This window comes from Python bivittatus, unplaced genomic scaffold (assembly GCF_059951505.1).
Source record: "Python bivittatus isolate LINGU-HERP-01145 unplaced genomic scaffold, Pbiv_v1 ctg000320_np1212, whole genome shotgun sequence".
Classification (NCBI taxonomy): domain Eukaryota; kingdom Metazoa; phylum Chordata; class Lepidosauria; order Squamata; family Pythonidae; genus Python; species Python bivittatus.
This window is the reverse complement of record NW_028277052.1, coordinates 11684448-11700288: the sequence shown is the minus strand read 5'-3', so window position 1 is coordinate 11700288 and position 15841 is coordinate 11684448. Positions and strand designations below refer to the sequence as shown.

Genomic DNA, 15841 nt, shown 5'->3' with positions numbered 1-15841 from the left:
TCTCTTTGTGTTTCAATGCCATTTGAACCCATCATATAGATTTTTAATATTTATTTCTGGTTTGACATGGGATTTGCTGTAGAGTCTAAGGATATGCTGTTGTGTAGTTTCAGCAAATAGCTTTAGGTACTCCCAGATTACTCCCTGGGCCTGGGACCTCAGCAACCTGAAGTCACTTTTTAAATTTTAGTACAGCTTCAACCTGTCCCACCCGATCGCACAGGGAGGGCACGCTTCGGACCCCCTCAGTAAAAGAACTTCGATTAGCGGGGTCCAGAAGGTGGGCCTTCTCTGCGGTAGCCCCCACTCTTTGGAACATTCTGCCCCTGGAGGTGTGATTGGCCCCCTCACTCCTGGCCTTCCGTAGGGCTTTGAAGACCTGGTTCTGCCACCTGGCCTGGGGTGGGGAGGGAATACCTCAAGCATGGGGATGGCTAGCCCCATAGAGGCCTCCTATCTTCAGCCTCAGATTTTTCATCTTCTTGGACTCTCCTTCCCCTTTTTAGTAATGCTTTTAACTGATGTTTTAAGTATTTATATATATTTATGTTTTTAATGTTTGTTGTGAGTCACCCAGAGTTCCCCCATTGGGGGGACATGGGCGGGTGAGAAATTTTAATAATAATAATAATAATAATAATAATAATAATAATAATAATAATAATAATATAGTCTTTGCACAGGTTGCTACCTTGCTTGAAATACAGTATTGTCTTGTGTTTCATCGATACTGTATTGTTTTTTGCATTGTTTTTAATGTGTTGTTAGCTGCCCAGGGGCACATCTGCGAGATGAACAGTCATATAAGTCAATTTAATTAATTCATTAATGTTGCTTGCGCACTTTCTATGTCGTATCTTACTTTGACCTGTACTTTGATGAGTTCCTGAGATTCAGTCCTAGTGTCTTTCCTTCTTCCCGGAAACTGAACTGAACTGAAAATAAGGGATTGAAAGCTCAAGACAATTCCTTGGAGTCTGCTGTGTGTCATAAAGAAGCCTGGGTTTTCTTTTTTAAAAAGGAGTTTGGCCCGAGATGGGGCAACCTGTGGCTAGCATGCATCCCCCAAGCTCCCTTTCCATGGCCTATGATGCCCCTCCTCCCCAAGATAATGTCTCTGAAATTGAGTGGCAAAGAGCTGCATCCTACTAGCATGATTTTCTGTCATTTTTCACAAAAAAAGATAAAATGCATTAACTCTAAAAAAAAAAAAAAAAAAGGAGGATAAAGGGCTGAAAATTTCACCAGCCCCCTCCAGAGATAATACCACGATGCTATCATGATTATGCTAGCTCTCAGCCACTCCAAAAATTGATTCTTGGGAGGAAAAATCAGTATAGCCCCTGGCTACAAAAATTTCATTCTGCAGTTCTTCCTACTGCTGTGGGTATGTGGGGGGAAGAACCAGGTCTGGGAGGACTAGCTCCCTACCCTTTTCAAAATAGTTTTCTTTTCAGTTGTGTGCTATAAAACATCTGGCTAGAGATGCGTGAGTGACCGTGTTTTCTATTCTGCTGCCCATCTCTCCTTTGTTCTTTTCAAACACCACCTCCCCCACATGCTGCACCAGCCCACATTGATTAAAACTAAGAAGGCCCAAACTAGAAAGAAAACAAAAGTCCTTCTACTAATCTCATTCATTGTGGACATTTGGAGCTGTTTGCTTAGCAAAATGAGTTAAGCAAACAGTCAAATGAGGAAGAAGATGAAACCAGATCCAAATTCAATCCACCTTGCACTGCCTGTCTCTTTCTTCATTGACCACTTTGACCTGGATGGATTTGGGGTAGATATTCAGGTTGACTTCCTTCCTCTCATGATGTCCACACTTTGTTGCTTTGAAATTGGAACTACAAAGATGTTTCCCTTCCAATTTGCATATCCTGTGGAGGCTTTCTGATTTTGTCTACACCTCTCCGGATGTGTTGAACTACTGCTTCCAGAATTATTTTGCATTTGCATGCTGGCTAGGATTCAGGATTCCAAACATCCAGAAGGCATCAAGTTTTATATCTTAGATGTAGCCTTCCCCCCCCCCCCCAAGTAATCTTATTAAAGATTGTAATTACAATAGTAAAAACTAATGCAAACTAAAAGAAAAATAGAAAGAGTAAAAAGTGCAAAGGGAAAAAAATAGGAAAGACGTAAAGAATAGGAAAAAAAAGGAAAGTAAGAATATAGTAAAGAAAAAGAAAAGAAACATATAAAGAATGACTTCCAACTCCATCACAAGTATAAACGATTTTAGTAACTTTTCACCTCCTCTTAAATTACAACAAATGATCTCTTCTTTGCAGATCTCATACTTTATCTATAGACAAATCCATAAAGCATCATCTTTTCAGTCCTGGTGTCAGCAAAAGTCCATTTAGGGTTACCAGAAATAACATATCTATTTTGACCTTGATCAAACAAGCCAACTTTATATTCCTTCCTTTTACTTCTAACCATCTTAATCTTTAGTCCATTCAAATAATGTTGTAGAACTTGATTTCTTTTCATTTTTTCTTTGTCTCTTCTCACAAGATTCTTCAAGTCTCTTTTCTAAGTCCAATATAGAAAAATTACCTAGGTAATTTGGTTTATTGTTTATATGTCCCTTCTAATTATTAAAACACCAGCCAGTTTCTTTTGTATGTCCAGTTTAACATCTTTTCCCATGTCATTCTTGTAGCCTGTCATTTGTAAGTGCACTTTCAACTCAGTCTCTGTCTTGTCAGGTAAAACTTGTTCCTCTTCCATAACATCTTTTAGACACAGTCTATCCACAGAGGCAGATATCACCATTGACATTGTTAATATTAATTTCTGACTCTATTTTTCAAAAGTACCCTTCAATATTTCCAGTGTTGGAATATTTTGTGCTGTTCTGTAACTGTTATTCAAGTTTATGTGTTCTTCTCCTTTAATTGAAACCTTTAGTTCCCTCTAGCGTCCAATTTTTAAAATCTCATTATGTTTTTTTAAAATTTAAAACAAAAGTATTTTCCCACAGGAAGGATTCTTTATAATTAATTCCAAAATCTTATTTCAAATTTATCTGAACCCTTAGTCCATTAATCAACCTTTTGCTGTTTATTTTAAAAAAAATTAAGTTCTTAAGCTTGTAGTTAAAATTTTCTTTCATTAAGGATTCAAGGCAGACTCACCTTGTGGTTTCAGATTTGTTGATCCAAAGGTTTCTAATAGCTGAAAAGTAGTTAATAAGCAATTTCCAAATGTGATTAGAAAAGGAAGTATGTGAACGTAGTGTCCTTTCAAAGGTGCTCACTGCGGTTTGAGCAAGATGACTATTCCCTCATCTCCCAGTGCTCAAAACCTGCCAGAGACTGCTGTCTTGTAGTCTCCTTGTGAGGAGCAACTGTCTGAAGAACTTGTGGATGATCTTTGGTCCTCTTCTTTGTCTGGAGAGATTCGAAGAACCGGTCTACTCGCCAGCTCTTCATTCTTCGCTGTGGTTCTCAGTTCTGCTTTTCATGGAGACATCTTCAGTCTGCCATTCTTCCTCCAGAAGTCCATATCTTAGATGTAGCCTATATAAGGAGGGCAGCCTATATAATTTGGCTAAAGGGGCTTCTTGCTGAAGATTTTTGGAATGCTCTGGAAGGGTTGGAAGCAGAGGTGCAGAAGTGGGAGGGAAGCAGTGCTCAATATTATCATATTTGCGTTGCATGCAATAAGTCCCAGATTCAGTTCATGGCATGTCCTTGAAGAGACCTGTGTCTGAAACCTTGGAAAGTCACTGCAGAACTGTAGAGCAGTGGTAGGCAGCCTATTGCTCTTCAGATATGTGGTTCCATATCTTGCTTATCCCTGGTGTTATAAAAAATACTAGACATGAACATATGCTCTGTGTGTGTGTGTGTGTTTATGTAAATGGTGACCACAACAGTTTGAGCAAGGCTCCACCCTTTTATTAAAAGGGGCGTGGATTTAATGGTATGATTGTGGCCACTGTCCTGACTTTTTTGACTCCAGCTGCAGATGCCCCTGGTGCTAAATGAATCAACAAATATATTGGGGGAAATTGCTGGAAAGTAGGGGTTATTCCTGGTCCCGTATATTAGCATGGGCAAAATATAGGCTTCTAAGAGTTTTGTCTGGATGTTAGAAGAATAAATCTAAGAAAATAAGATGAGCCCTGCTGCACAAAGACCTATCTTGACAAGCATCCTGATTTCTTATAGCGGTCAACCAGATGCATCTAGGAAAATGGCATGTAAGACCTCAGGGCCATAGCCCCTCTTCCTGCTGATCCCACTAATTGATATTGAGAAACATGCTGACTCTTGAAGTAGTATGTGGCAGGGCTGACATGGTCGGTTGGAATTGTCTTGTGGACATCTGGACACCAGTGGTACTCTGCTGCCCACAGCTGCTACACTGCCAACTCCTGGCATATAGCCATCATGGTTAGTAGCCTCTGTGAGCTTCGTTTACCATCAAGTTGTCTAACCCTGTTTTGAACCTCGTTAAGTTGCCAAACATCATTACAGCTTGCAATATCTATTCTATATTTTGGCTAGGTATTGTGTAGAGAAATTCTTCCTCTTGTCCATTCCTTTTAGTTGTACTGGATGGCACCACTCTGGCCAGATCCTAATTTTATGTAAGAGTTAGAGAATATTTAATTTAATCCTGGAAATGTTTTAGGACAAAAGTGCAATGAGAATCAGCATTGTGCACCTTAACCAGGTGTTTGGTTCATCCTGCAGCACCAGTTCTGCTTACCAAAAGTGGTCCACTAGGCATCTTGCATGGCATATCCAGTTCTATACCAGCAAGTCAAGGTTCTTCATTTTGTCTTGGTCACTTCCTAACAAAGGTAAGCCAAGAGCAAACACTCAACTCATAAGTCCATTCAGTTCTTATTATAAACTCTTTCTGGCAACTTGTCCTGCTGCATTCCTGGCCAGCTTCTTCAGCGTGTGGGGGTGCCTTAGGGATGGGGGTAAAATCCAGGTTTGTTATTTATCTGCCCTGACCTCAAAACCCATCTCCTGCAAGACTATCCAAGGTGCTCTCAGCCCATTGTCTTGCTAATGGTTTTATGGAGACAAAGATCTGCAAACAAACCTTGTGAAAAGCATTCAGGCCTGCCGAAAGTGACACAAGAAGAATGATGGCCTCATCCCAGACAAGGCCAAACGCCACAAGCAAGGGAAATGAAACGCTAGTTCTGTAAGTGCTTGGAGTCACTAATATTTACAGGCATCTCCTGAGCTGAACTTAGCATAATGCCAAGCTACAAAATGTGTGCAAGTGTGTCTGCATGCGTGTTTCTGTGCTGAAGGAACCTTAGGCTGCCAAGTGTACTTTGTGATTATCAATGGGGTTGATAACCGGTTAGGGCCAAAATAAAGCTATAAAAGCTGTAAACCGTTTTCTGTAGGGTAATGTAATGTAAGAAAAGATGGGCAGGTTTTCCAAAGGTTAAGGTGGGGCCTCTCAATCTTTGGAGAATTTTCCAACATGTTGCAAGGGTGAAAACCAGTCTCTGAGAAAATGTTCTTATTCAGAATTTCAACTTGCTTCGCACTGAATGAAACAGTCATTCAGACTGGCAGACAGAGGATGCAATGGACCAAGAGAAGGGGACAGGAAGAAGTCTTTGGCTAGATTTGCATGTTGGGCTTGGGTCAAATGTGTATGAATTTTGCAAATCCTCAGTTTTGCAGATCCAATTGTGGTTTATTCAATAAACCCTGCTTAATCAAACCATGCTTTAGCATGATGTCTGAATTTAGTCTTTCAGGTATGCTGAGTGTGCATAAGGATGAGATGAACACATGTTAGGGAGCACTGTCCAGTTCTCTCTTTATACATTGGACAAACGATCAAACGGGAATTCTGGATTGGTGTTCTGCACTCGTCAACGGCAACAGCCTGTTGACATGTAAAGGATAAGCTCGGTCTCCCCCTCTCTTTCCCCTTTGTTCCATACTTTTCAAGGCAGGTGAAGGTTTTCACAGTTGTTCTGGTCCAGATATAATGGTTCAAAACACCCCAGGAATGTAAGTCGGTACATGGCTACCCATAATGTAAATCCCACTTCTGGGTCCCTGTACATTTCTGCTCTGCAGTGTTCCAAATATACTTGCAATATCTCTTTCAATTCTTTCCATGGAATGTTGGGAAATTTGAAAGGCTGCCATTCAGATGGAGTTGCTGAGCTCAAGACTTGCTCAACCACTTTTTCTGTCTCCACACATAGGCAGATGCCTCCATTCACCTAAGGCAGAAGTTGGGCTGAGCAAGAGAAGAAGGGAGAGGGAGAAAGTATGCAAATCCAAGACTTGCTCATACTGTAACAGTCATGGTTTGCTGTTACATGTAAAACTTGCTTTATGGTTTGCTATTACACCCAGAACTGAAACTCCATTGCTAGGATCCAAGAGGGTCATCAACTGTCTTATGTCCCAGTGGAAGCTACAGCAAATTTCATACCTCGAGTGATCTGTAAGTAACCTACTTCTTTAGTTATATAGAATAGAATAAGAAATTCTATTCTATATAACTAAAGAAGTAGGTTACTTACAGAAGGTCATATGGTGAAACTGAGTGACTATTATTCTCAGTGATAATCCTGCCTCTTTGAACACTAACCGTGGATTGCATTTTTCTACATCTGAAACGGTCTGTTTTCTCCTTATGGAGCTGTCCCTGTCATACAGGTTGTCTCACAATCTGGAGAAGTTGTTTAGTCATAAAATGGCTATCACAGTAGGTATAGTAAGTCACAAAACCTTTATTAACTAAAAAGCATCGCATCCTCTGTTCTGCGGTACAGTTTATTTTTAGCTTTTTCGTGTTCCAGAAATATGCCAAAAAAATTTCATTAGTCCTCCGGACCATGCTGATATGACCATTCTGAGGGTGGTCAGTCTGGGAGTAAATCTTAGAATATTTGCTGACATGCCACTACCTGAATGGCCAGATCTGGAAGAAAAGTAGAACACTTTGAAGTTTTTTGGAATGTTTTGTTCCTGGCCTAAAACAATTTGCACATCCCTGCTTGTACACATAACAGGCAAGTGATCATTTCCAAATAGCATTCTCTATGCTTTGTCTAACAGGATGGGAAAATTGCTTTGGGAAAAAACCTGCATAATTCAAAATAGCTCTTCCCTTGCTATGCCTGGCAGTGTCCATTGATTGAAAACCCTAATCAGATCTGTTATGGTGTAGAATGCAAAGCTTTAGGATTCACTTATTCTGCTATGAAAGCCACATTGGAAATCTATAGAAATTGGGTTGCTTGTCCCTCTTGATACATAACTTTTTGCATATTTTCCTTTGCTGTGCATTAACTTTACAAATGCCCCAGGACCACAGCTTAGACTATGACATCTTAGCAGCAAGGTGGTAGCTGCACAGAAAAATGGTCTCGGTCTTTAGCATTTTTCAAGTGGGCGCTGAGCTCTCCAACAGCTCATTTTGCACCCGGAGGGGTACAGCTGACATGTTTGCTGATACGTCATATTTGCCTGGACGTCTGTAGAATTCTGGCCGAAAACATCTCTGCTATTGGGCTGACTCAACTCTTGGATGGCAGCTCTGTGGGCATGCAACAAAAATGACAAGTGCTTCTTTTGCACCCTTCTTGCATCCAACAGCTTTCCTTGTTCATCAGGCAGGTGAAACGAGCAAGGGGGCTGCCGAGCTAAAGAACAGCTATGAAATGATCACACGCAACGAAAGTAGTTGCTGGTGGCCCTACATAGCATTGCTTCCGGGTCCAGTTCAAGGTGCTGGTTTATAGCCTTACATGGCATGGGGCCAGGTTACCTAAGGGACTGCCTCTCCCCTATGTCTTCAACCCATCCCACCCGATCACACAGAGAGGGCATGCTACGGACCCCCTCAGTAAGAGAACTCCATCTCGCGGGGTCCAGAAGGCGGGCCTTCTCTGCGGTAGCCCCCACTCTTTGGAACACTCTGCCCCAGAGGTGCAATCGGCCCCCTCACTCCTGGCCTTCCGAAGGGCCTTGAAGATCTGGTTCTGCCACTTGGCCTGGGGCGGGGAGGGAATACTTCAAGCTGGGGGATGGCTAGCCCCATAGTGGCCAGCTCTCCACAGCCTGATTTTCCATCTTCTTGGATCTTCCTTTTTTAGTATTGTTTTAAATTTTGGATGTATGATGTGTTTTAGATATATTTATAGTTTTAATGTTTCCTGTAAGTCGCCCAGAGTCCCCCATTATTTATTTATTTATTTATTTATTTATTTATTTATTTATTAAATAAATAAATAAATAAATAAATAAATAAAAATAGCATTTGTTGGGGTGGATTAACAAAGGCTAAGAAAGGGGCAATATGAAGTGGACAGAGAGGAGGCCCAGTATGCATAGGAACTGGCCCAGGATTTTCAGGGTGGGCAGTGGGGAAGATACTTAGGGCTGGGATTTTATTCATATAGTTAGTTAGTTTTCTAACTCAATCAGTCTTATTTTAGGGTTTACACGTGCCCTCATTTCAAAATGGCAGGAACCCATGTTGCCTATTTTGATTTCTTTTAATAATGTATTTTCTTTTCTTTTTCTGTTTTTGTTATCCTATGTAAAAAAAAAAAAAAACTTAGAGCAGTGCGCACAGTTAAAATAAAGGCAAAAGATGTATTAAGATACAGGCGTATAGAATTACTGTACACCTCAATATAAAAGCATAGTTATTAAAAAAGAAGTGGGGGAGAAACACTGAATATTCATACCTGGCACTTCTTCCGTGGATGGCCTGGGTGAAGGGATGGGGTCTTCAACTTTTAAGAGTGGGCAACTCCTGAGTTTGGCAACTCCTGGCAACATTTGGAAGGGCATTCAGAGCTCTAGAGACAAAGAAAAGAAGACCAGAAGTCACATCTAGTTATCGCTTTAATCCATTCCTCATATAAATCAACTCCTGATTTAAAGAAATACCAATTAACTTTTCAAATCGAATTAAAAAATCAGGATCTGGGTCACAGCTCCACAGTTTTGGCACCACCATGGACAAGACTCTCTGATGGCTAAATTAAAATCTGGTGGCAACCTTGAGCTGAGTTCTAGGGGTTCTGCCCAAGGCTTGGATGCAAGGGCACCATGTTGTTCCTCACTGAAACAGAGGACTGTCCCTTGTAAAATGCATCTTATTGAATCCCAGAGTAATTGAACTGCCTCACTTTGCAGGTAAAAAGGCAGGAAAATCTTCAATTACTTTTTTTGGTTTAATGCCTAACAGTGGAGCATGCTGTTAATCCAGTGCTGCTTCCATGCATGGAGCCTCCCAATCTTTTAGTTGCATCTTAGCTGTTGTTTTTAATGAAAGACTCTGAAGCATCATGTTGTGTCCGCATGAGGGATTTAAAGGAGGCGAGGTCAAAGAGGAGCTCCCAGTGGGGGGAACGGGCCTTTAAATCAAGAGAGGAAGAAGGGGTTGAGTGAGCAGCATCTTGAAGGTGGAGTTGAGAGACGTGAACAGAATGGTCTTTTGTTGGTGTTTGAGGCAGTTTATTGGCAGTGGTTAAAAGGTTCATCTCCTTCTGCTTTTTCCCCATTCCTCCTTTTTGTGTACTTCAGAAAAGGGAAGGAGAACAGTTTGGCTTGTAGCAATTAGTAAGCGGCTTGACTTCCGTCTCCCGCTCCTATCCCATCCTTCTTCTAGCCCAAATGGATTTTCTGCTACTTTTCCATTAAATGATGGATTCAGCCCCAGGTAACTAGTCAAAGCATCTTCCATTAGAAAGGAGGGGGAGGTTTTCTGCTGGGCTGCAGGTAGCATGGTGATGGTGATGAATGGAATGGGTCCATTTTCAGAATTTGCCAAATGGTTTTGCTGGCATGAATTGGAGACTAATGCCTAGTTGAAATGCCATAAGTGGCAGTTAGAAAAAGCCATGAGTATTTTTAGGCCCAGAGGAAGCGGCTAACGTGACCAGATTTGTTGTAGCAAGCTACTCAAAAACTGTGCAGCTGCAACGCTGCTTTCCTTGTGTTGAGTAGTTTAGGACTAGAATCACTCTTACTATCATCAAATCTCCTCCCCCCGCCCCCCAGGCTTTGAACGTGAAAATTAAGAGCAGTAATCTGGGAAAGCCATGACTGCAATGACTTTTATAGATCCATGATTTAACTCTGTTTTAATGGATTCCTTTAATGAAAAAAAAAGGAGCACCCCTGTCTGGTCGGAGACTTCAGGAGGCCATCAGATATGGTGCTGCTGATAGGGTCTCCTGAGTGCTCCCATCATCAGGTCCAACCCCTGTATTTCTGCTGCCCTACCCTGTGTACTTTTCTATCAATGTGAATACAAGAACCAATATTCAGAAGTGCCCTCATTCATGGGATCGGCACTGTTGGGAGAGTCCCTTCTGAGCTCAAGGTTCCTGGGCAGCTTCCCAGGCATGTTGACTCCTGCCTCAGTATGCTTCCATCAGGAGGAAGCCTCAAGAAGGAAATAGCATTTGTCAGAACCACTCTGGTGTCCTACAGCTTGTTTCCAGAAGCTTGTCTACTTCATAGAATCAAAGAATTGCAGAACTAGAAGGGACCGTTGGGTCTAACCGACACTGTTCAGTGCCAGAATTTTAATTAAAGCACAAATGGCTATATCCAACCTCTGCTTGAACACATTCACTGAAGAGGAGTTCACCCTCTCTTTCAATAATTGGTTCCAGTGTCAAATCGCTCTTACTATAAGGGAGTTTTTCTTAACGATCAGCAGGAATCTGCCTTCTGGTAAGTTCCATATTCTGCACTTTTGGTGGAAGAGGGAGATGCCTTCAAGTCAGTGGAGACTGAACTAATTCCTACCGTTTTCTTGGCAAGATTTTGAAAGTCATTTGCCCTTACCAGCTTCTTCCTGGGCTGAGAGCAAGTGACCCAGCTGGCTTTGTGCCTAAGGCAGGACTAGAACTCACAGTCTCCCGGTTTCTAGCCTGGTACCAAACTGGCTCTCATCCTGCACTTTGGGACAACAGAAGAGAGTTTTTTCACCATTTTGTGTGTGACAGCCCATCAAATATTAGAAGAATGATATTACATCCCCTCAAGCCTTGTCTTGTTAAGGTGGAGCATACTCACTTCCCTCAATTTCCCCTCACAGGATTTTGCTTCCAGTCCCGTGATTATTCCTGTTGTCCTTCTCTGGAGCAGTCCCATTTGTCTGCATCCCTCTTAAACTGATGCCCAGAACTGGTCCCTGCCTAATCACGCTATTTCCAGGAGAGGAGCTGAGCGAGACTTCCTTCAGCAAGCCATAACACAAGAACAGCATTTTGCTTCTCATTAGTGCTTCAGTCTTGGGTATGCTCTCCCCAGATCTTTGAGGAACAAATACTTTCATAGATGAGACTGGGGTTGAGACCATCACTCTCAGAGGTGTTCTGGAGACAGAAATACGTCCAAGGCTCTGAAAACTGATGGACAGCTCCGTTGAGAGTCAAGCTTCAGCATGGGCAGCATCTTGGAACATCAGTCAGCCACCTCTAAACTGGAATTATTTATTGATTTTTGTGTCACTTCTCAGTCCATTACCCAGACAGGATGCATTTATGTAATTTGGAAAAGGGGGCAGCTGCTGGATAAACAAACCAGTAACATATTTCTTGCCAGGCTGCAGTTCCCAGTTCTCAACACGGAGCTATGCCAGAAGCTGAAATGATGAGGGGGGGGGGCTTTCATCTAGTGCACTGTGGGCATCTCTTGGGAAGTCTCATTCTCTTGGCCACAGTGTAGGCCAGAATGAACTTCCCATCCCAAGCTGGGTGAGGTTCAAGATCCTTGATAGGCACCTTGGATGGCTTTCAGCACTGGGAGAGTTCGGATGCTCATTTGAAGAAACCCGGAGAGCCCTGTATTTATAGGATAATTTTAGCATCCAGCGGACTTCATGACTGTCAAGCTTGTGGGTCTGGAAGGGTGGTGGGGAGCTGCCTGAAAAATAACAATCCCTCAAGTCAACATGCCGCCTCTCTTTTTCCTCCATTTGCAAGCGAACATTTTTGGCAAGAATGGCTGTCTAGTAGGAACATTTATCTGAGCATTGTAATCAGTCTGGCTCCCTTGCTTAGGAGGGAGTGTCTCCCCTTTTGTGGAGAGTGATGGGTCTGTTTCTTCTTCTTACTTTCCAGTTATGGTGATCCCCCCCCAGAGATAAAGTGCCCCCACTCCAGGGAAGGAAGTCATGTGATTGTCATTAGTGGGTTCCCCCTCCCTCTGACTTGGTCTCTGTGAGCCATATAGAGAATAGGAAGATAAAGGTTTTGTCCAGGTTGGAGCTATTCAAACCTAGGAAACAAGTGATATCTAAGAGGGGAAATTAAGTCATTTTCTAAGTAATGGGAGTCATTTGGCATTACCCTTTCAATTTTTTCTTGGTTGTGCTGGGAAGTTAAATGGAATGACATTTCTTTTAATTTTGGCAAAGGGAAAAGATTGGTTTGAGTTAGAAGGGGGAGATCAAGTTGCAAAAAAAGAAAAAAAAAACTCTTCTCTTGCAGGCCCCAAGTGAAAAGAAGGAGAAGGGGGGAAAAATTACCTTTTGTGTGAATTTTGACTTCTGGTCTTTAAGGCTTCCTCTTTGGGTGTTTTTCTGAACTTGAGATTTGTGGTCAAAATCTATCATCCTGTATATAAAAAAACCCCTGTATAAATAAAATGAAATAAAATGCAGGTTCTCCACATGCAGATTTTTTTAAAAAAATTCAACTTGCATGGAAGGTGGGAAAAAATCCCCAAATATGAAAGGCGATACCTTGGAAATAACTGACCTTTGAGGAGTTTAAAATCCATTTTCAGGCACTGGAAAAAAGGGGTTGTTTCAAGTACACAAATAGCTTATCCACCCAGGGTAGCTCTGACTTTGTGGCTTTTAGCAAGTCTCACATTCAGGGTGAAGGAGGATTCTTTGCGGGGTGGAGGAGTTGGGGAGGAACACAATTTGGTCACAAGCTGGAAGTTTATATTCCTTCCAGATTGCAGAGAGAGACAATCAAGTCTTTTAGAGACATAAAACCCTCCCAAATTTTCTTCTGCAGAAGATCAGTGGGGAAGAGGAATATGGAACTTTATAGGTTTTTTTCCTAATATAAAGCTATTTTGCCATAATCTTGGATATATGCAAATAATGGCTTGTTTTAAAAGAGCCTTACCTTGGAATTGCATGACACATGGAAAGCTGGGGATAAAACTAGGAGAGAAGCCTTCTCCATGGCATGGAGTTAGAAAGACTTAAGTATGCATGTTGCACTAAGCTGTGGTTTTTTTAAAAAAAAGTAGTACACTAAAAAAAGAAAACCCAGATCATGCAAAGTCATAAGTCATGATTAACAAACCACAATAGCTGGATTTCTACAGCACACAGAGTTCAAAATAACAAATCCCCTTTTGCCTTAATGCAATCTATTGGACAGGCCAGGGAGTATGTTCACATCTAGTGTAAGGCAAGTTTTTAAATTTGGTTTGTTCAGCAAATCATAATGGCCTCGTTTGTTCAGAATGCTGTGGGGGTATGGTGGATTCACACATTGTGCTAAGCCCAAACCAAGACACAATATGGTTTAGTGTGTTGCATGAATAGTTATAGAGCAGTGTTGTCCAAACTTGGCCACTTTAAGATGAGTGGACTTCGACTCCCAGAATTCCCCAGCCACTCATCTTAAAGTGGCCAAGTTTGGACAACACTGTCATAGAGGGAAGGTACTTTGTAAATAACCTAAAGAACCTTTTGAATGCAAGCTATTTCTGGGCTCTCTGCGCTTTCAAAGAAGCCCGAAGATCTCTTTCCTGCTGCTATGTATGTTCTGATGCAGCATCACCACGTGGGATTCTCAGAAGTGAGAGGCCATCTTTAAATTGGGATGGAGTTTGATATTTGATGCCTTCAAAGAAGGTCTGAAGGTTTGCCTCATCTCGGTTTCCCTACCTTTTCAGATTACAGTGGGGGGAGAAATGTAGGGAATCATCACTTTTGTCTTTCCGAGCCTAGGCAGAACACCTGTTTTGCAGATAAAAACGCAGGCAGCAATAAAAAATAAAGCAACTGGCAAAGCACGCTTAGCAAAAAACCTGACAGCTTTTATGAGTTGATTTTCAATAGCCTAAGATTTAAGCACAGTTCACAGGAGCTTCATCTGACTTTTGATGTGCCTGATTTTTTTTTTATATATATTTTTTGCTTCTAGCACAAAACAACTACTTCTGTTTAAAGAAAGTATATACTGGAAAAGCATCCTTCAAACGAACACAGAGGCCTGTGAATAATTTTTTAACCATGAATGTTTTAAAAGGAGCTGATCTGTCCCTATAATACCTTTAAGTACGTAACCGAAAAGTCTAACAACTTTTGTTAAGTGGGTGTGCTTGTATAGGGGCATATGTGTATATCTTTGTACAGTATATGTCCACTTATAAATACATAAGGAGATATTAATTTTGTTATTCAGTGTATTTTTGTTTAGCTGACGAGATCTTTAAAAAGATGCTTTACAATAAACTTTCCTTAAATAATACTTTTTTTTTTTAACTGCCCATCCTTGGCTAAATAATAACAATGGCAAGAACCAAAGTTTTTTTATGAAGCTTTTGCCACCATATTGTAGAAGGCAGTGTTGAAGTCGGGCAGACTGATGACCTTGTCTTTGAGGATACAACTGAAATAGGGAATTTTCCTCTGTCTCATGTATTTCTTTTTTTTAAACTGTATCAGTCTTAAGATTTCAGGTAACTCTTTTTTGGGGGGGAGTAATTTTATTAAACATTACAATTAAAAAGATAAAAACGAATACAAATACAAAATAAAAAATTAAAGAACAAAAAGAAAAAACAGAAAGTGCAGAAAAAAATAGAAAGAAAAATTAAGAATATAGTAAAGAAAAAGAAAAGAAATATATAAAGAAATGACTTCCCCCATCAACAGAACAAGTATAAACAATTTTAGTAACTGATTACCTTCTCTTAAAATACAACAAATGATCTCTTCCTCCATATCTCTTATCTATAAACAAATCCTTAAAGCCTCATTGTTCAGTCCTGATCAGCAAAAGTCCATTAGCAGTTGGTGGTAACTCTTGAGCAAAGCAGCTAAGTTACTTTCTCTGAACACAGAGGCCAGTTTCATTTTGGTTCTGCTATCCTGTTGCCTTTGGGCACTCTCCTGGAAGAATTTGAAGCATTTCTGAGTCCCGCTGATTTCCATGGGACAAGCTTACCTGTTTTCTTATACAGTTGTGCTGCCTTTCCAAATATGTTGTCCCCAGGTAATGGTGGAATCAAAATCCCAACACTCCAGCACGAGTTAGCACAACTTCTGGTCTTTTAGTCCCTTCCCATCTGGAGGACAGCTGTTTGGGGAAGATTACAGTAGGAAGAAGCAACCTGCTTGATGGTACCATGAAAAATGAGAATAAACAAATTTAGGGACTAGGTATCCAGATGGTTCTATTCTGAAACCCTATGTTAGTGGAGCACTTGCATGGATAAGGATCTGGGAAAAAGAGCCAAAGAGATTTAAACTTGTATCCTCACTACCAACTTCTTGCCTTCCTAGTCATTTGCTGGAAGATTATTTTTGGCTGGTCCTTCTCTTCCTGAACAGTCTTCTGGAAACAAAGCCTTCTTTCAGGCATACAAATGTTCTCCAGAAACTCTGGACTATTAGTTGGGTCTGCTGAGTTATTTGCTTTTGAAATCCTAAAGTGAATCAAAATAGTGGTTCAAAATATGGTTGAAGAGATCTTTGGTGGAAGGAAGCTTAGACATATTAAAGGAGGGACTGCAGTAGATTTTTGCATTATCCTCTGTTGTACTAGGACTGTTTCCAAGTCTCTTTTTTCAGATGTCTCCCTGGGAATCCAGACTAGGTG

At 41.1% G+C, this 15841-nt stretch overlaps 1 protein-coding gene across 3 annotated transcripts in view; it reads left to right on the top strand.

Annotated features, from left to right (window-relative positions):
• ROBO3 (roundabout guidance receptor 3) overlaps window positions 1–15841 on the top strand; it is a 146765-nt gene that overhangs the window by 24849 nt on the left and 106075 nt on the right. The window lies entirely within an intron of this gene.